Genomic DNA, 21,212 nt, shown 5'->3' with positions numbered 1-21,212 from the left:
GTGTTTCTTGTATACAACATATTGTTGGATTTTGCTTCTTAATCTGTTCTACCAATCTGTTTCCCTTGATTGGTGAATTGAGGCCATTGACATTGATAGTTATAACTGATATGTACTGACTTATTATTGTCATGTTATTGTCCTCTTGTTGACTTTTTTTATTCTTTGTCCTGTCTTTTTAGTTTCTCTCCTTGGCTACTTGATTTGCTCTGTTGGACCTCCTGGTGTTGTGACCTTCATTGTATTTTTATAGGATATTGTTTAAAATTCTTAGTAGTGCTGGTTTAGTATTCATGAAGTTTCTCAAGTGTTCTTTGTTGTGGAAGTATGTTATTTCTTCATCAATTTTGAAAGAGAGTTTTGCAGGATACATCAGTATTAGTTGTAGGTTGTTTTCTTTTTGGACTTGAAATACCTCAACACAGGCTCTCCTTGACCTGAGGGTTTGTGTTGAAAAGTCTGCTGTGATTCTGATGGGCTTTCCTTTGCATGTGATTTGTTTTTTTCTCTTACTGTTTGTAGTATTTTGTTCTTCTGTTGGGTTTCTGGGATCTTGATTATTATATATCTAGGTGTAAATTTTTTGGATCATGGCTAGTTGGTGTCCTATATGCCTCGCTTATCTGTATGTCTAATTCTTCCCCTCTGTTTGGGAAATTTTGAGTCATTAATACTTTGAACAGCTTTTTAAAGTCATTTGCATTTTCTCCTGGTACTTCATGGATTCCTATCAGTCTTATGTTATTCTTCTTTGCATCATCTAGTAGTTGTTGGATAGATTTCTCATGCTCCCTGACTGTTTTTAAGAGACCTCTCATTTCATGGTCACTGTCTGCTATCCTATCTTCTATATCTGAGATTCTATCCTCGCAGTCTTTTATTCTGTTATGCATGCTTTCATACATTTTAATCTCCTGGATATCTGTTTGAATCTGTTTAGTGCACTCCATTTCTTTCCTATGTTGGGTGTTCATTGTTTCCATTTCTTTCTTATTCTGGGCCTTCATGGTTTCTATTATGTTCCCAAGTCATCTATCTATTTTTTTGTCAGTTTCTATTCTGGATTCTCAAATCATGTCTTTCATTTTGCTCACCATCTCTATGGTTAACTGGGAAATAAGTTCTGTTTTGAATTTTTCTAGAGCTTGATTGATCAGTTTTTTTAGTTCCTGTGCTGTGAGTTCTGAGTGTCGTGAAGGTTCACTATCTGATTTTTCATCCTCCTTTGCCCTACTGTTTGCCATTGGTGGACTGGAAGTCTGTCTTTGTGGCTTGCTTAAGTGTTTTCTCATCTTTATTTTTGCTGTTGGATTGACCTTGATTCAATCTCTGGGTCATTAAATTTTCCTGATATCGTTGCTTCCCAGCCTTTGATTCTCTAATGACTTATAGACATTCTCATTTTCATAATTGAGCAAACAACTCATCAAATCAATCCCTATCCTTTTTCCCTATCAATACAATCAGAAACATAATAGGATCCATCACCACCCTTTATAGCCTGCCACGCCTCTGCAGAGTGCATCCTAGGACTGGCTCAGTCAGGGGATCTAATGGGGGGGACTCAGTGGCACCCACGTGGCTACCCTCCTGCCACTGTGACTGAGCCAATCAGTGGTGCCCAGTGGAAACGACGTGTCTCCAGAGGAGGCTGTGCAGGAGAGAGGGCTCTGAGTCCAAGCTGGGGTGATGATGTCAAACTCACCCGCCTGGAGCTGCCTTGTAGCCAATCACTCAGCACCTACTGGAAACAGTGCGGCTCCAAGGAGGCTGCATAGGAGAGAGGGCTCTTCAGTCTTATTTAATTTTGATTAGAAGAAAGAAGGAACACCATGAGGACACTTGTTTTCAGCTTGTGTGAGAGTGGCAATTTGGAGAGAGGAATGATTCCTTCTCACCTTCTGAGTCTGAAGCGTCACATGCTCTCAGGAATCTATGTTCATTCTCTCAGGAACACACCAAAACATCTTCTTAGTATTCTTTATCAACTTGGTGGCATTTGCTATCACAATCTGAAGTCAGTGCCATTATATTCTTACTTACGGTCTGTCTCTCCCATCAGGTTTTAAATCCTTGGAGTCATGATTCTTTTCTGTGTTCTTCACACTCCTCATAACCCTACCACAATCCTTGGTTCACAGTAGAAGCATAGTAAATATTAAGAATGAGCAATTTACTGAAAGTTTGAATAAATCAATCAATAAATACCTGAGTATGGAATTTTCTAGAAAGTGTTTTATGTGTAATGTCACCTCCCAAGCCTTTTGTTTTTGCTCTGGTGGTGGTGGTGATGTAAACAAATGAGTAGAGCAAACAGGCAAACACAGTGTTAAAATTATTCTTGTGCCTTCCGCTTTCTAAGAGGAAATAATCACCTTTGATCAAGGAATCTGACCACATAAAAAGGAATCTATACCAGCAAGACTGAATACAAAATATTATTATAGTTTTGACAATACAAAGGAACATGTGTGGTTGTGTTCATCTTTGGTTCTTTCATGAAGGACTTTCTTTGTTAAGCTTAGCAGGTGTGTGATTCAGCAAGTTTTAACCCTTCAAATACCCCAGGCAAGAGAATACTCAGAATTAATCTGAGCTTGTTGATTCTGTTCCAATAAAAGGCACCTTTGTTCTCCTGAAAGTCCCAATACTAATTGATAGTTTGAATTGACCAAGCACTGCTCAATTCATGTAATGAGGTAGAAAACTTTACTCTAATCAGCTCTTCCTCACACGTATTTGGAAAGCTGAATCCTCATTATTTTTCCCCTTTAACTTTTTATTTGCCAACATCTCTCCGCTGGATTACCAGAATTCAGTTAGGTAATCTTGCACCTAAGAACATAACTGCACTTACCTCATTGTTAATACCTGTTCCATTTACTGCCCATGAGAGACGCTCCAGGCAGAGGTGCTGTCTTCTGCCTCGTAGGTGCTTTCCCACTGACTCCTTAAGCCTTGACAAAGATGCCATGATGACAAGTTTCCAACCCGGAGTTTATTTTACTGTCTCTCCTAGCTTGCTCTCTATTCCAGAGGGGGCAACCAAGTAACCCAGTAGGAGTTGAAAGGACCCCTCCAGTCCTACACTAGAGGACTCTCATTCTGCTAGCTAGCCAGGCCTCAGCTGTGGCCCATGGCCCTGCAGAGCGAATGTCTCAAAGCATTTTGAATCACCAAACCCTCAGGGAAGAAATCTGGTGCTCTTGCCAAGCCATGCATTTAATTATTTGTGCATGAATGCTGTGTGTGCTATTTTCCTTTCCATCCCTGATAATGTATAATGAACAATGTTCACTTTCAATCCAAAATAAGAAACTCAACAGTAAAGTAAAAAATACCAAGTAGTTTCCCCGGTGTGAAAAACTAAAAGTGTAAATAAGGTTCAAATGGTATAATTGGGAGAGTGAAATAGGAGGAAAATGGCTAAAGGGGAAGTGGGAAGGGGAGGGGACAGGAAATAAGGGAAAAGAGAAAATGTAAAAAAGGAAAAATGGAAACAAAGTCTTTGTAAATAGGGAGGGGTGGAAGGATGAAGGGAGGGCAGGGGAATGGGGAAAAAACAAGAACCAAGATATACCATGTAAAGGTACAAGGTCCCAATGATAAATGCATCTGTATTGTTTGCTTCAAATGTACCAATAAACGTAACAGGAAAAAAATAAATAGAAGGTCTAATACTCCCTTCCTGAAGCCCAAGAAATCACAAATTTCTGCCCCAGCACAGTGATGGATCCAGCAAAGCTCTGTAAATCCTTGTGTTCTACATGAGCGCCAGCAGTTCAGGTTCTCTGTGGTGTCTGTTTAAGATCTAGTGGATCTATCTCGGATTTTTTAGCATGCAGATCCCCATCTTTCTAAAACTCTGCGACTGTGTAACCGACTACACTTTTTCTGCTTTGGTCAGAGAATTCAGAGAATGTACAAAGTCTCAAGCAGAACTTCACAGTATGAATCTCCACAGGCCGCTGACCGAGGGGACACCTTCCTGAGGCCCTGAACTCCAGGCTGTGTCCTTTCATGTGTCCTTCCCTGTCAGGGAACCGCGTTCCCCTCACAGGCAAGTGGCCTTCCCAGTGGGCAGGACCCTGGATCCAGCACCTTCTCTGTGTCACACATGCTCAAAACCTTGTGCAGTCCTTACAGCGTCAGGGAACTGGTCTTTGATACCCATTTTACAGCAGAGAAGCTATGGATCAAAGAAACCATTCTATTTTGCCAGAATCTCACACCGCTGGATTCCACCACAAATTAAGTTACCTGAGTAACTCAGAGCTTGAGCGCGCACTGAATGGCAGCACAAGAGAGCCTTACCCTCAGGTCTCTGCCCCTCATCACCGCCCAGCTGAGAGGGGACCAGACCTGTGCTTCCTCGCACTTCCATCGTCTGGGTCACGAAGTCCCCAAGGCCTGTGCGCCAAGGGCGGGTCCCTGCTGCTGGAGCCTCTGAGGTGGCTCCACTGGGAGGTTCTTAATTCCAGGCCCCTCCCAGCCTCCCGCAAAATTCAGAAGCCTTGGCTCCACCTGGTCATTACCTGGAATCTCCACAGCTGTGAGACAAAGTAAACCTTCCTTCCTTTAAAGTTGATTCTCTTGGGTGCGGTTCTAGGACTGGAACGTGGTCTCAGGCCGGGGCACTTAGAATCTAGACCGGAGGGCTTTGGTGAGACTAAATTCTTCTCCTAACTACAGTATTATGCACTGCTACAAGAAGTAACTGCGTTTTCTGGCATACTAACCTGATACTTAATAAACATTTATAAATACTCTCTTGTGAACTTAATCATACGAATTTTTTTAAAAGAATGGTCAATGTTCTGATTTTCACATCTCTGTGTCCAGCCTTTTATGACTAAAGCAACCAAACACTATACTTTGAGTTTTTTTTTACTTTTATGAGTACATGGTTGTAATGGTACTTTGGTACACAAACATGTCACATATAGCATCTTAGTCCTTCCTACACGTTAATAATACTTAGGATCACTGCACATCCAAAAGTAGGGATGGAGAATGAGCTACATATTTTTAGAAGAAAATTCAAATGTGGAAATTTTCTTTGCCTCAATAACTAAAATTCAGTCAGTGTGTCATCTGGTGCTTAAGATTTTAGAATTTCTTCTATTTTCAGAATTTGAAAAGCTTTGAAAAGACTGTGAAAATTAAATTCTATAGATCATAACAGAGATTGTATTACCTTCTTAAATTTGAATAGTAGGCACAGAAATAACAAAATAAATACAAGCTGAGAGATATTCTGCAGAACAGTTGTCCTAAACTCTTTCAAAATGTCAATGCCATGAAAGACAAAAAGGCTGGTGTGCTACTGTGGATTCCAGGAGGCCAAGGAGACTTCTCCCTTTAAAGCTGTTAGATGGAGAAGGTGCTGAGCAAACAGAGCAAGGAGGAAAAATCCCTGAGCTTCCTTGAGATAATAACTGAATTGTTGAATCACCTTTCATCAGTGAAACACAGGTTGAAGCAAGTTAATGGGCTTTCTGACTTCTGACACTAATTTTCAAATATTTCTAGAAATATGGCAAAAGGAAAAAACAGTAAGAAAAAAACAAGACAGACGAATAAGGAAAGGAGGAAAGGAGAGGAGGGTAAAAAGAAAAGGAAGGAAGTGAAGAAGGGAGGGAGAAAGGAAGGAAGGGTGTGGAGTGTAAGTACAGGGGAAAATAAATTTTTAGAGATGTAAATCATATATGGCAAAATGTCAACAACTGGTGAGTCAGCATACGTGTGTATGAGTTGTCATTGTTCTAATATTCTGAGTTTTGTGCAGTTTTATGCAGGTTTTAGCTTTCAAAGTTGAACTCAAAGGATCAGAGTAAAGGCTGCTATTAGCTACCTGTCCCAAGCATCTTGTGCCTGTGTGCTGCCTGGCTGGGGCACTGCGGCCCTGCAGAGCACAGTGTGGGGTACTCATCAAAGTCATCTGGGGGATGGAATGCTTGATATTAAGATTCAGAGCACAGGAAGATGTGTCAACAACAACTTTGCTAACTTTGTGTTGCTAACGTTGAACTCAGTTTTCTGATGATGACTATTTAAATTATACTTTTTTCACCCATTCCTGATGTCCAATAATAAAACAATATCACACATATGTCATGCCATTTCTATGGTGGACCAGTATGATCTGCATTTTTTAAAGTTATAAAAATAGTCATTTTAAATGGGAGCTGGAATAATTCTATTTTATGCAAGTTTCAAATTAAGGTCAACCTACTGGGATACCACAATTACAAATTTAGTTTTAGCAGGAGGAGGAGGGGAGGAAGGGAGGAGAAATTGGCTATGTGCTTCCATCCTACAGGCTGATCCACACTAACTTTTACTACAGAGCCAAGAGCAGAGGGAGTTCTTTAGGGTTCTAGGACCTTTTCTGTGGTAAGGTCTCTCCAATAGCCCAGGTTAATCTTGGACTCCTAGGCTCGAGTGACCCTCCTGCCTCAGCCTCTCAAGTAGTAGAGGCCCTGTTCTAGGATACTCTTGGCTGCTGATGCAGCTGTGCCCTCAGTGAGCAGAGGGGACTGACATTAGCATGATCACATTAGCTGACATTAGCAATGCACAGCCCAGGAGGCATTGCTGCCCTGCACGCTGACAGGGCTGGGATCTCCTCAATCTACCTCGGCCTCTTGAAATCCTGATGCAGGACACATGGGCTCTGATAGCTACACTAACAAAGGAAATAGAAATGTAGTGTATTTTAACGAAGTCTAAACCCTACACCCCAATAGGCAAGAGCTGTACTTACAAGTAAGCCCCCAACAACACTGGCACCAGAGCCAGGCGGAATTAGAGCTTCAGTGCAGGCACGTCCCACGGTTGTCAGCCAGCAGTATTAAGTGTGCTTAAAATGAAATTTGCAGCATGTTTTCCCATATGATGTTGGAAATTACTTGCAGAGAAATATTCCATGAAAAACCTGTCTTCCAGTGATTTCATAATGATAAAATATTAGCAGAGCGTTGCAAGAAAAAGCAGTTGAAAGCCCTTTTATATAAGTGATACATGTTGAAGACAAGAGAATTAAAGTATCTATTACATTTTGTTGGGATAGATACAAAGGTTAAGTCCAGTTTAGCCCTATAAAATGTCTGAGTCATGAACATGATAAATGTTATTTTATTATATATGTCTTATATTTGAGAGCCCATTCTTCTAAGATTACCAGTTAGACCACTGTTTTTCTTTTTAGCAAAATCACTTTGTGCTATTGCAAGGGCAGAAAAAAATAAGGAAAATCATTTTGTAAAATGCAATTTTCTCAGAGATGAGCAATCATTCAACTAAAAGCGGTTAAGAATGCAAGCTTTTCGTATTTCCATGCCTACCTGCAACAACTGAGGAAAACACAAAAGCTTCACAGAAAGATATTGTCAACAATCTGCCTGACAGAAGAACGAGCTCTTTTCTTTTTTTTAACCTCTTTCTTACTTTTCAGAATTTTGGAAAACATACCTTCTTGTAGAAGAGTCCATTATGCCCAGTGAAGTTATGCTGGATAATTAACTTCTGCAATAATGCAGCAACACTGTACGATATTAATTTCCATTTCTGTAGTTACAGGACATCGGCTTCAGAGCCCTTGCGTGCTCTGAGTAGCTCTCCAGCTGCTGGGGAGCTGCCCACCTCCAACACAAACATTTGTTCACGTAGCCTCCTGCAGCCAGGAGGGACAGGGCTGGCCCCAGAGCTGCCTGCTGAGCTGAGGGGAACCTCAATGCAAGGCCATGGGGAACGCCATGTGAGCTCAGGCTCCGGAGGCCTTTGTGGAGAGCCTGGCCTTCCAAATGATGAGTCTGTTTGATGATGTTCATCTCGGGACAGGAGATGTGGCCTATTCCTTTCCAGCAGTATAAATAATGTTTCTCAGAAATGTAAAGCAACAGAAGAAGTTGTATTCATGATGTATCACAAAGGACCAGAGCGTTTTCCATTCCCCTTCATTTTCAAATAAGCATGTACATGGCTGACTTCTCCACAATGAGATTAGTTTGGAAGATTGTTAATGTTCTCATTTCCCCTCCAAACAGCCCTCAGAAATGCACAGCTCATTAGAACTTTCACAGTAGTTAATAAACAAAGCTTGATATTATTACCTAATTAAAATATATCTCATTTCCACATTTTATTACCAACCATTAAGATTATTCTGCTACAGAGGTTACATAAAAATTATTATTCTGCTTCCTTTAATTGCACATTTCACAAGGTAGCTTTACCAATCAAAACAGAGAAACTGCAGAGGGGAAGCCAAGCAGCCAGTGCTCCTTTACACAAGCTCTAAATCCGCATCTGAAAGGAAGATCACCGGGAAGTCCACCTCAGCGTTCTCCTTAGTAGTCAACTCTGCGTTCACTGCCAAGACACAGATACAAACAAGGGTTGGCATCTGCCCTCCATCACGCGGGGATTTATTCCCTGTTGGCCCGCTGCCACATCCTGGCACAGTGGACAGGGCATTAGAAGGGGATTTCGGTGCCAGCCCTGGTTCGGCCGCTTCTTCTGTGCACTATAGGCAGCCGCTCCTTCTCTGCCAGCCCGTTTTCTCTCCTTTGAGGGGTGGTGTTCATGAGCAAACGGACCGTCTCAGCAGTCTGAGTAAGCCCGGTCACCTCGGGCTGTGTCCAAGCTGTGGCCATGTCACGCCCCACATGGACACACGGAGGGCAGTGCTCGGAGCTCAGCCAGGTGCAGACCCTTCCGAAGGGGGCTGGTGATGCTCGCACGTAGTCCTGACCGGAGTTTGAAATGTCAGTCAGAAGTTACAGGGACGACAACCGTGAGCGACTCCGTCCAAGGACAGGGTGTGGGTTCTGGTGTTCTCTCCTAGCTGACACAGACATGGAAGCAACGGGAACACCCAGGAGCTAAACTCGGGGAGTCTGGTGTGATGTAGACCTCGAGAATTTCTACCCAACCTGGATGCTTTGATTTTAAACATTGACAATTCATTGTCATTTAGGGGCTTTCATACATTAGAATTCTAATAGTGACACTGGATGGAAGAAGTAAAGGTATATTTAAAAAGAGACAAGGAAAGTCATAATTCTAAGGACTATACTTTTTAAAAGTCTGCAGTTTCTTAGAGTTTGCCCAAAGCAATCCATATCAGCGGTCCCTAGGTTAATTATGCTTCTTTTCTTCCAGATTGTCACACCTAAAATTTCTTAAAGACACTCTAAGTCCATAATTAGCATAGTTGAGAAACTAAAGAGGAGAAATCTGACCTTAAGATAAGGAAGTAGGTTGAGAGAATTCGAAAACTGGTTAAATTATCCATCTAAAAATAAAACTGGGCTCTTGCCTTTCAGCTGTGAAATGGAACATTATCCTTTCGGGTGGAGGCTCATCTTTTCCTTGAGGAGAAACATAAATGATCCCAGGCCCAGGAAACAGAGCCTCTCTGGAGGGCCTGCCTAGAATTCCACCTAACACACCGCTTCACGCCTCCTGTTGGACCACCCTGACAAGTGCCTTCTCTGCAATGGAGGCCAGCGAATCTGCAATCTCTCTCCAGCCTGCGGTGGGTCAGGGTTCTCCATCCCAACTCTGGGGACCTCCTCAGTCCCTGTCCTGTGACAGTACTATATGTAAACAGATGAAAGTGACAAAATGAAAAAGAAAGTATTACTATAAACCTGCCAACTTCTGGGACTAATCCTGCTCTTCTCTTGAGTTAGAACTCATCTCCAACCAGTGCTTCCCGTTTGTTTCCCAAGCCCGTGACAAGGAGCTATTTGCTTAGGGCAATGTTCCCAGTCCTGGGCAGAGCTCACATGGGAATTCCTGGGGCACGTCTCACATTCCATCTTTCCCTTCAACACTGTCTAGGCTGGGTGGGGAAGGCACTGTTGGGAGCCCATCCTGAGCAGGCCACTGAGACTTAGGTGGAGGAATTTCTGTGGATGGTTCTCATCATCTGTCTCCACCTGCCACCCCATCCCCGCCACTAGAAATCCATTGCCTACATGGGGCACACCCACAGGCTGTTGTTCTACACTGGCAACACAGGTCCCTCTGACACTGACGGGGGGATTTCCCACACACAGCCAGAAGCTCCTTCTCACCAGGACCACCATCCAGGATCCTCTGTTTCAATTCAGGAAGTATCTGTTTGGAAACAGTGTTAAATCAAATTGGGGACTCGGTTCCTGTGAATGCCCCCTCCAGGGCAGATGCCAGTCACAACACAGAGGCTTCTGACTGACCAGCAATACACAGACATTCCCAGAACCTCTTCCTCGGGCTCCCCTAATGCAAATGAGTTCACAGACCTCAGGGGAACCATTTATCTGCTCATCATAAAAGTTATTACAAAGGTATAGATGAAGAGACATTGGTATGGTTTAGACTTAAACTGTCCCCCAAAGTGCTCATGCATTAAAGACTTCACCCCCAGTTCCACAGCACCCAGAGCCAGGAGCATAGGAAAGCGATGGATCACGGCTCCGGCCGCACAGGTAAATGAATCTCCTGAGAATGAACTCTTGGGCGGTGCTGACTGGAGGAGGTGAGGAGGAGGCAGAGGCAGTGGGTCACGTGGAATGTGCCCTGCGAGGTGTAACTCACCCTGGGTCCTCCTTGCCCTCTCTCTACTTCCTGTCCTTCATCTTCGTGTGACCACGTCCTACTCTGAAATGACCCAGGAGCTACCCTCCACAAGTACACTCCTGAGCATGCGGAGAAGACCCAATAGCTTTAGAGAACCCAAGGAGTTTAAGAAATGTGTGCCAGGAATAGGGACAGAGGCCAGATATCTGCACTCCTATAACCATCCCACAGTCCTCCAGAGAACTACTCATGTCGAAGTTCCAGTTTCATTACTATTCGCCACATAATCCCAGGTAGTCATTTCTGTACTTTTAGCTTTATCACCTTCTGCTTTAACTCAATTATTTGAATATCCTAAATTGGCTTGAGACATCTTCCTTCCACTTTTTTCAGCAGTAGTAATGATTTCAATGATTTCCATGAGATAATTTCTATAACACCTAGAGAGTACATCAAAGGAAAAGAAGAATAATGTAAAGAAACTTTCCACCAAAGAGAAAGAGTGAAAGAATTAAGAACTCTCTCAAACATTAAGTTATTGTGGGGAAAGTTTTACTTGACAGAAGTAAAACTTAATATCATAATACTGTCTTTATTATTATTATTTTTTTTTTGCTATTAACCAGCTCTCAACTTTTCATACAAAGGAAAACAGAAATTACATAAATAATCTAGAACCTTAACTCTGGCATTAGCCCTAACTTTCTGTACTCAAAATGTATTTCCTGATCTACTAAAAAGTAGACTTAAGTATCCTTTGCTTTTCTGTGGGCAAAATGTCAGTAAGAGGTGAAGGCACGAAAACTAGACAGGCTCCTTGCTGCACCGCTTTCCTGATTTCCTCTCACCTAAGAATCATACACGTGGGACTCCAGTGGTTCATTTCAGCATGATGCTTTTGTACAATTAGATGTATTAAACACTTATTTTCAACATTGAATTTTAATGAACATGTGGTGTCAGGAGAATTTTCATTAGAATGTTTTTCAAAAGAAATATACATTATTGTGACATTTGAAATCTACAGAATTCTGTTTTAAGAGTGTCAGGAATTATCAATGTCATCTCTGACACCTGACTGCGTATAGCCACCAGGTGCCAATCTGGAGATGCATGGTCATTCAAATCACCTTTAAACCCCGACAGAGGAGGGCCCTGTCCCGGTCAGGGTGCAGGGTAGCTGAACTCCCCAGCCAGAATCTCCAAACAACCTCTCAAAATATCTGAAACATGCGTACATTTGCCCGCTAATGAAAAAAAAATTGCTAAATGTACATTTGTCAGTGACTGAGAACGTTAAAAATGCTTGTATTTATTCGGATGCTGTATCATTAGTGTAAAGAAGAGAAGAGTACATGTGAGCACGTGAATTTCCTTGAAGCAGCTGCATCTACACAAAAGACCCTGCAGCTGGCTCGACCTGGGCGGATTTGAACATCAGGAGTGGGCAGGGTGGAGGCCAGAGCCAAGTGTGCCCTGGGTCACCTCGGCCTCTGTAACAATTGCTTCCATTCAACCTCTGCAGCTGACCTGGGCCATGGTGACCACACAGGCCTCAGCACCCCTCACTGTGCTCAGCAGATCACCAGCTTCTGTCCCTGTGTTTGTAGCCAGAAGAGGGGGTTTCTGCCTTCACTGTGCTACTCACTGTCCCCACAAATGCACCAGTTCAGGACATTCTTAGTTCATGACTATAAATGTCCCCATGACCTCTCCAAGGCCACTTTTCCTGGCCCTGGTCATACATACTTGATTGAGAATAAACTACTTTCTTGTTTTTCTTTATTTTGCAGCAGAGAGAGAGGGACAGAGAGAGCTCATGTGCCTATTAATTCATACACATATAGACCTATATACAAAGTCCTCCAAAAATGTATATAGACTTCTAGAAAAGAAAAACTTGTATATATATTTTAATACTAAATTTATTGAGACATCACAAGATTAATACAAGTTACTTTGGCCTCTGCAATTACAAGAGTTGCACAAGTGTCTGTCTTTAGCTTCCAGACATTTATTAGTCCAGAGAACTGCTGCTTGGGTGACCGTGGTCCCTGAGATTGCTGCCCGTGCATTTCCAGTTTCTTCTCTAAGGGTCAGCTGTGTGTGGGTTTTCTGTGATACAAGACATCCTCTAAGGTCCCCATAGGAGGTAACACCAGCTGCTGAAAAAACATCATACTGGTTTTCCTTTCCTGAAGTGTGTATACATTTGGGGGGCAACTCGTATATATCCCTATGTAAGAGGAAAACCACATACATTATCTCTGTTCTCTTGTGCGGGAAATGCCATGTATACCTTGTTTTGTGTGGGCAGAGTCCTAGAGGAGGGAGGGTGGCAGGTGGAGGATCTCACAGAAAGACAGCTGTGGTCACATACCTGAAGGAAGAAAGCCACAGATAGTTCCTCCGTGCGACCTTCAGAGGTAAACCAAGGCCAACGTGCTATACCTATGGGAGATCATTTTGGTTCAAACAACAATCTAGTTTTAATTCCCGACTGATCAAACGTAAAAAGGAGACCAGGACCACCCACTCAGGACCCCCTGGAAATCCAGGAACTGTCCTTCCTCCTCTTATTCCCACTAGAATTCTCCTACCTCAAAGAAGTAGGACAGAGTTGATAGCACACAATTTTTACTTATGTCTGCCTCCTAAAATGTTTACACACTATATAAATTTTTTAACTAGCCAATATAAATTTTTAAATAAATAATGTACAATGGTAGAATGCATTGCTATGAGAAATATTATTTTCTACCATCAGGGATTTATAAGAATAGGCCAGATGGCAACTAGCAAAGATGTTATAAAATATACTTTTCATTTGCCAATAGGGTCATGGCTCAAGCCAGTCACTGTCGTGATTTTTAGCTCTAAAATTGTAACCTCCCTAGATATTCCTCCATCCTGGGAAAATTGTCAGTTGCCCTTCTTAAACCAATGATTAGACTAGATAACCAGGATCAAGACGCACGCAAACCAACCCAGCCATGGCCAGGAGTCATGTACGAGTTGCCAGTGAAATAGATGGGAGAAGTCACCGATCCCAGAAATCACTTTTGGGTGGCATGATGGGGACTGAAGGGATTAATAGACACGGTCAGTACATGTGGACTCTGCTGCTGCTTTCATACAAGCCACACAATTCCATGTAGCATGTGTTGGCATCAAACATGAATTCAGTCCGGGCACTGCCCTGCTGCACCCCTCCAGCGACTTCCTGCTGCTCTTAGCGGTAGGAGAACCCTGAGCAGGCACTGAGGAAGACCCCAGCCCTCTGCTCCTTCATGCCCTTCCAGCCCTCACCCTCTCTCACATTCCCAGTTACAGTAACGCATTAGCCTGTGCTTCTCTAGTCGGCTGCTGAACTGAACGCTGGACTTCAGGGTTTTCGGGGATGTTACACACGCACATGAACACGGACATGGACAAGCACCAAGCACGCGCCGGCCTACTCTCCACAGACCCCTGCGCTGCCCAGTCCAAGCACAGCCATGTGGAGATCTCTGCATCTGCTTGCCTAGCCTCCTGCCCCTTCCCTTTGTAGCTCTTGTCACCAGTTTTACACCCTCCCTGCTAACTGTGCGTCACTGAGCTGGGGTGCTCGGTGATGATGGAAACTGTGTCCGTCTTGTTCTTCGCTGCATTTGAAGCACTGCGCCGGGACCCTGAGCCCACAGTGTTGCTGTACGGAGCTTGTACCTCCACGTCACCCGTTACCGGGACCACTCGGGAGCTTCCAGACCAGTGCTCAAGACAGCTACGAGAACCCAAGCTTTAGAAGGGGCGATTCTCACTCCCACTGCTATGAACAAAACGTCCCAGCCAAAATGATTAACACACATTGCACGTGCAGCAACACTGTTTAGATGTAGCAATCTTTAGTCCTTTAATTCCCCCACAAGTTATTTCCACTTGTTAGTCTGGGAATTCAACTAGAACTTTAATCATTGTGTTCCCAAAGTCGCATTCAATGCAATTTAAGAACGTCAGGAAAACAACTCATCTGTAAACCAGAATTTGCACACTGGCTTACGAATTTGTTATGATTTTTTTTTAAATTTGACATGATAATATCATAAATTACTCCAGTTTAAATTAGATGTAATTTTGAATATTTCTTTTTTATAATTGTTTAGACAAGCACCAAATATCTCATTTTAAAAACAAATGAAGAAGCTAAACTGACTTCCTATAAAACCCTATTTATAGACTTTGGATATTTATAATTTAATGGTTTCACAAATTTTTTGCCTTAAAACATTTTTCCATTTACTGCTGTTGTGCTTTATTAAAAATTCAATAATTGAATTTCAGTAGCAGAAGCTGTAAAACACTTTATTACATTATGGTAAGGGCATAAAGTTATTTAAGTCCTTTTTGGATAATATTGCTGTGTAGAAAACTATTTTTTTATTATTGGAGGGTTTTAAGTTTTTAAAAAATAATGTGGTTATTAGGTCAAATATGACCATGGGAAATTCTGTTTCTAATAAAGGTTTTAAAACCACATTTACTTGATAGGATAAAGACTTTTATCTACTTAGTAACACAGTCTCTAGGACTTGTTCGTATTTTTACTAATAAACTATGCATTATGAGAAAATGTTGTTGGTAGAAATAGAATATTGGATTATCTAAATAACCTTGAGACAATTATGCATTTAAAGTCTTTTTTCATAGAAATTCAGTGAAGAAATTTCTTCACTTCCACTACATTATGTAACATGGATATTTTCATGTGAAATGTTATTAGGCAATCACTCAGTTGTCTTAAGAAGAAAAGAAGAAAATCTAAGAAACTTATTGAATAAAATAAAATCTTTGAAACATCAACATATTGGATATTTGAGATTTATTCTAACGAGTTTTTTAAAGAACAAATACATAATTCAGCTATTTTTCACATCTTAGGCAAGGCAGTTTCAGACCATTAAATACTTTCTCCAACTCAACAGAAATGAAATGTAAGTCTATCCCAGAAACACTGAGAATCCCGCACTCCCGCCTTCTCCTTCCTCAGACCTTCAGCCTTGGCATCTTCCAGACCCATATTACTTTCCCAGAAGAGCAAAGTAAAAGGAGAGAAAATCTTCGACTTTCCTTTGTCTGTCACTGTGCTGTCAGGCCCACTCACACCTAGCTGAGTGGTCTATACTTTTATTTCATCTGCTAGCCATTTACTCAACAAACATTAAATACCAGTGGTTTTTAAGACAACTCATAGTACCGAGGATGTGTGATGACATATGTTCTCTGTCCAAGAGCTTTCGGTTTAAAAGAATCCACAGAAAGGAAAGAGACAATGCCAGAATCACGGGACAAGTGCTAGGTGGACCTGATGAAAAGGCCTAGCAAGGCAAAGAATAGAGTCTCCTCAGGCACATTCGGGGAAAATGGAGGATTCCTAGGGGCTGGGATCTGTCTGCTGAGTTTGGAAGAATGAGTGGAAATCAAACAGGAACGTGGAGACAAAGTTGTTATATGAATAGGAAATGGCATGTAAAATGTCGAGAAGCAAGAGTCTGCAGCTTTTGGGGAATGGTAAGTTGTATTTATTCTGAAGGAGCAGAAGTCTGGCAGACTGGGAGGAGGTGGTGGAGTACCACGGGCTTATACACCAGCTGAGGCGCCCGAACCTGTGACAGTGCGAGGCACATCAGCTGAGTGCTTCCAGAGGAGGAGTCCCACAACCCTGATCAGCTGTTAGGCTCCTCTGAAAGCTGTGTGGAAAAAAGACTGGAAAACTCCGTGTGCCATCAGGAGACAGCAAAGCAGTTCTGCAGGAACTCTGGCAGCGCTGACATTTGTGGAACACACATTCTGCAGTGTCTTCTGCTCCTGGTGCCTGTGTGTACTCGCTCAGTCAGCGCCTGCCACCCTATAGGCCTGCACCATTTTTAATTTTTCTTTAAACATGAGTCAACTCGGGCTGAGAAAGCCCCACCTCCTGCTTGGCCAGGCCCCTATCATTAGTAATGGCTGAGCTGTTGCCTTGCCCAGGTCTACTCCATGGGGAATGCGTAGCCGTGTCCTGGGAGTTAGTATGTGGCCTTGAGGAAATGATAATGAAAATGGAAGAAATACCAGGGAAAGAAGCTGACAGATTAGGATTTTCTTCCAGTGCTGAGAATATTTTCCCTGTGCTAAGAAACTGCTGTCCCTGAATTCCATCCTCAATCCCATATTATGAACTTCTAGTCCTGGGATGATTAGACATATTGAGAAAATTAGGGAGATAAGCTAATCAGAGGTCTGTTTACACAAGAGATAGAAGAAATTGCTTATAAAGAGTTCACCTTAGAAATATAGGAAGTCAAGGTGCCATCTGACTTAAGGCCGACAAACACAACACAGTAATGGCAAACTACATGAGAAACCACTAGGCATGTACAAGTTAAATTTTTCTCTGGCCTAGATCATAACAACACATGGAGGAGCAGTGTGCCGCCCTCCTCCTGTTTGTGGGTCACACAGGCGCCGGGCTGGGCTCCACACTCTGACCCAGTACGGCAATGTGGGCTGTGGAACAGGCGGAGGAAGGGACTGCACTCACACACAGGGCAGTCCTCACTGGGACGTGTCAGATTGTTGGCACTGGACAGCTATTCTGAAGCTATGGGAAAATATTCTCGGGCTAAGTGTAGCTTATTACAGAGCAAATTCACTAAAATAATTCCTAGGAGTTGTAATCTCATCTCTGTACCAGGTAGTAAGTATAACAGTAAGGAAAAAAAGTACAATAATTCAGGCTTCGGGGGAACAACATATCTAATCTCTCAGGAAACTCTAACCTTTATGTTGGTCCAAGGTTTAAACCAGAATAATTCAGGGTTGGGGTTTTAGCTCAGTGGCACTATGCCCGCCTTGCAAGCACAAGGTCCTGAGTTCTATCCCCGGTACCTGGAATTCTTGATCTTCCCACAGGCCTATGATGCAAGACGTGTACAGGGCCTTCTGCACTTGAGGCCACTCCCGGAGCACACAGCGAAGGCTCCCCTCAGAGGCAGTGTCAGTGCCGTGACAGCGGAGCGCTGACTTTCTTCTCCGGTCCTGGTACACGGGGAAGGAGCCACCTACACAGCCCCTCCCCGCACGTCCTCCTCCAGGTGAAACGCTGCAGCATGCCTGGTAAGCTTTCCACTCCTCATCAGTCCAAGCTGGGATTCTTCCTATGGCACTTAGAAAACTCCCAAATAATGACTAGAACAAGAAAGCGGCGCAGGCCCAACACTGAGCGGTAAATCTGTTTATTCTGGGGCTCAGTTGTATCTGGGCTTGTCTGGAAAAGAGGCTATTACTCATTTACCCGAGGGCTTCATTCAGTAAATGATCGGCAGACATCTGGAAGAATAACAGCAGGCTGGGCTTGTGCAACCAGCCGCCGTCCTGTGACTGCAGCAATGGACAGCGGCAACAGAACTCAGTCCACTGTCTCCAGTCTCCTTCTCCTGTCTTCAGTCTCACAGTCGCCTTCTCACCCATGGGGCACAGTGCATGCCCACAACTTCAGCGAGGGGAGAGGGTAGGGACACAGTATCACAGTCGCCTTCTCACCCATGGGGCACAGTGCATGCCCACAACTTCAGCGAGGGGAGAGGGTTATGTGGGCTCACAGTTCCAGCCCATGGTCGGCTAATCCCGAGTCAGAGAGGCCTGGAGAAAGGCCTGGGAGGAGAGAGGCTGAGAGGCCTGTATCAGTGGGTCAGTGCCATGGACAAGGTCACAGCTGAAGAGGGTGATTGGGAAGGAGGCTCCCATGGGGAGCAGGAGGCCAGTGGGGCATAGCATTGAGGGGTACAGTGTGGCCCCAGCTGTTCCTGGGCCCCTCTTCTGTCGTGAGTTCTTCACCTGCTGTTTCCCAGATGCTATGAGTTCAGCACCTTTCTCCCAGCACTCCAATGAGAGACTGTTGGAGCTCCACGGTGTTTCGTCCTTGGAACCAACCAAATCTTGGCTGAGAGCTCTGGAACCATGAAAGCTTCTCCTTGGAGTTGTGTATATCAGGGATTCTGTCCCAGCAACCGAGAGGTGACTGATACAGTCAGGAAGAGAACAGTGATTCTCACTGTTGCCATTGCTATTCAACATTACGGAAATCCTGTCCCAAGAAACTGGGCAAGAAAAAGAATTAAATAGCATCTAAGGTGAAAATTTAGCAGGAAAATTATTTTCATTTGTGTATAACATGATCTAATATATAAAATACTCTAAAATCTCTACCCAAAACTGTTACAATTATTAAATGAGTTCAGTAAAGTTGCTAAACTTTATATATAAAGATAGATATAAAGATAAATTTTCCATATGAAGATATATAAAAAGATAAACTTTATATACAAAGGTAAAATTTGTATATATAAAGATAGCCCATATCCACTGATTAAAAATTAATATTGTAAAATGTTCTTATATTATAAAATGTAGATTCGGTGACAATTATTTTTTAAATTTCATTACAAAATCATGAATAACAAAAACAGAAATAGACAAACCTGACAGGATAAAAAAAATCTACTGAAGAATAAAGGAAAAAATAAACTATGTAGAAACAACCTATGCCATAGGAAGGAAATATTTGCAAATCATAGGTTTATAAGGGGTTAAAACCCAAAGTATTTAAGAAATTAAAATAACAAAAATAAAACAAAATATGACTAGGGTGCCTTAAAAAACATTTCTCAAAAATAAGACATACAAAAAATGTTCAAAAAATACTTTAAAAAATTCTCCTCACCTCTGATGATCAGAGAATGTCAGTCCTCTCCCATTTGTTAGAAAGGCCATTAGCAAAACAGGGGAAAGGCAACGTGTCCACAGGAAGTGGGCAAAGGAAACCCTCGTTCTCCGTTGGTGAAAATGTTACAACAGTCATCAAAGACAGTGGTGAAGGTCTTCAAAATTCAGAATAGAGCCACCAAAAGAACAAACAGTCATTCTGTCCCCAAGAGTTCACTGATAGATGGAAGGATAGAGTGTCACACATATACGAGTGAATATTATTTCACCTTCAGGAAAGGAAGTGATAACATTCACAGTACTGCGTGCTCTGACTTACAGGACTAATCAGAGTCAAGGTCGTGACATGGATCAAAATGGTGACGGGGGCTGCTGAGGGCAGTGAGGGACCTGGTCATTGCACAGTTTTCCTTACACATTGTGGACAAGTGTGGGGCCACAGCGAGCAGCACGGTGACCACAGCTCCTATACTGTATAGGGCACTATATCCAATACATAAAATTTGCTGATAGTAAATAACAAGTATTCTGACCAAAAGCAGAAAGCAACATTATAAGTGACACACATCAGAACGATATGATTGTGGTAATTATATCATAACACAGCCTGAGATATCATGTTCCCTGCAAATTTATATAATTTTATCTGTCATTTATACTTCAATAAAGCTGGAAGAGTTGAAAGAAGCTAATAGCAGATCTCAGAATAGACACAAGTTCCTGAAATAAATGTGAAATGCTCACTAGCAATAGTAGTAAAAGTTCTAACAAGAATGAATGAGGAAGAAAGGAATTTCCAAAGCTTATTAGGTTCAGAGTCAAATACTTCCTGACTCGCAATTTATTATGTAGCTTGGAAACACAATTCACATATATCAGACCGGCTGATGTAGAAAATTGTCTGATGTGACAATATTGCTTAGGCTATGAGCAGATACACATGAAAGTCTGTGTCTCTCGCAGAGACACAATGCACAGTGGAAGAGGTGAATGTGCAGGAGGAGATGGGGCTGGCCTGGAAGAGGGCGAACTCGGATTTCAGCTGCAGGCAGAGATGGAGGTCACCTGGTGCACACCCTGGGCCCCAGCAGAGCCACACGCAGACTCACGGAGGAGGAGGAGCTGTGGTGACTACTGGGCGACAGTGCTGGGTGGACAGGGCGGCACTGTGGAAGGCCTGGGTGGGAGCACTATTCCCATGTTCTCGGGGGCAACAGCTTGAGGAGGAAGCCAAGCCACCCTTCCTTTCTTAAAATCTTTAATGAGAAGAAGCAAAAAGAATGGTAGAAGAAAGATTGAAAATGTTTCAGGGAGATTTATTATGAGGACAATGTGAAAAAAAACGGAAAAACTACTGACATGTTAAATAAGAAACGGATGCCGACATCAGATAACTTGAATGTGGGTGGGAACCCAGGGACTTTTCCTGCCTCTTCCCAAACAGCAGCGGATGAGGACGTCTCTGGGGAGGGGCAGCCACAGGGCCCAGTTGTCTCCCGTGGTCCTCGGCCCTTTCTGCCTCGTGACTTCAGCTTTCCCAGGGACAGCAGACAGCCCCTCTCAGCCTCACCTGGGGCCCATGCTCCCGGGATGTGGGAGCCTGACACAGCCAACCAGAGCGCTTCAGAGGCGTCTCCACCCACCCGGCACCTGCGACCTAGGACTCCCAGAAGGAAGGGCGCAAAGTCCCGGGATGGACCCCTGAGGGACGGGCCCGGGGCCAGCGCGGGGTGCCGCCCACGCCCAGGCCTCAGCCCTCAGCCCCTGCAGGGCCTGGGTGGAGCGGCCCCCAGACGCCACCTTCACACCTCCAGGACGCCCCCCTGTTCCCGCTGCTCCCCTCCCGGGAGGCTGGGGAGGAGTCCCCCTGAGCACCCGCACAGCAAGGAGGTCGCTGATCG

This window comes from Fukomys damarensis, unplaced genomic scaffold, assembly GCF_012274545.1.
Source record: "Fukomys damarensis isolate Sample0158 unplaced genomic scaffold, DMR_v1.0_HiC HiC_scaffold_14, whole genome shotgun sequence".
Classification (NCBI taxonomy): Eukaryota; Metazoa; Chordata; class Mammalia; order Rodentia; family Bathyergidae; genus Fukomys; species Fukomys damarensis.
This window is presented reverse-complemented; position numbering follows the sequence as displayed.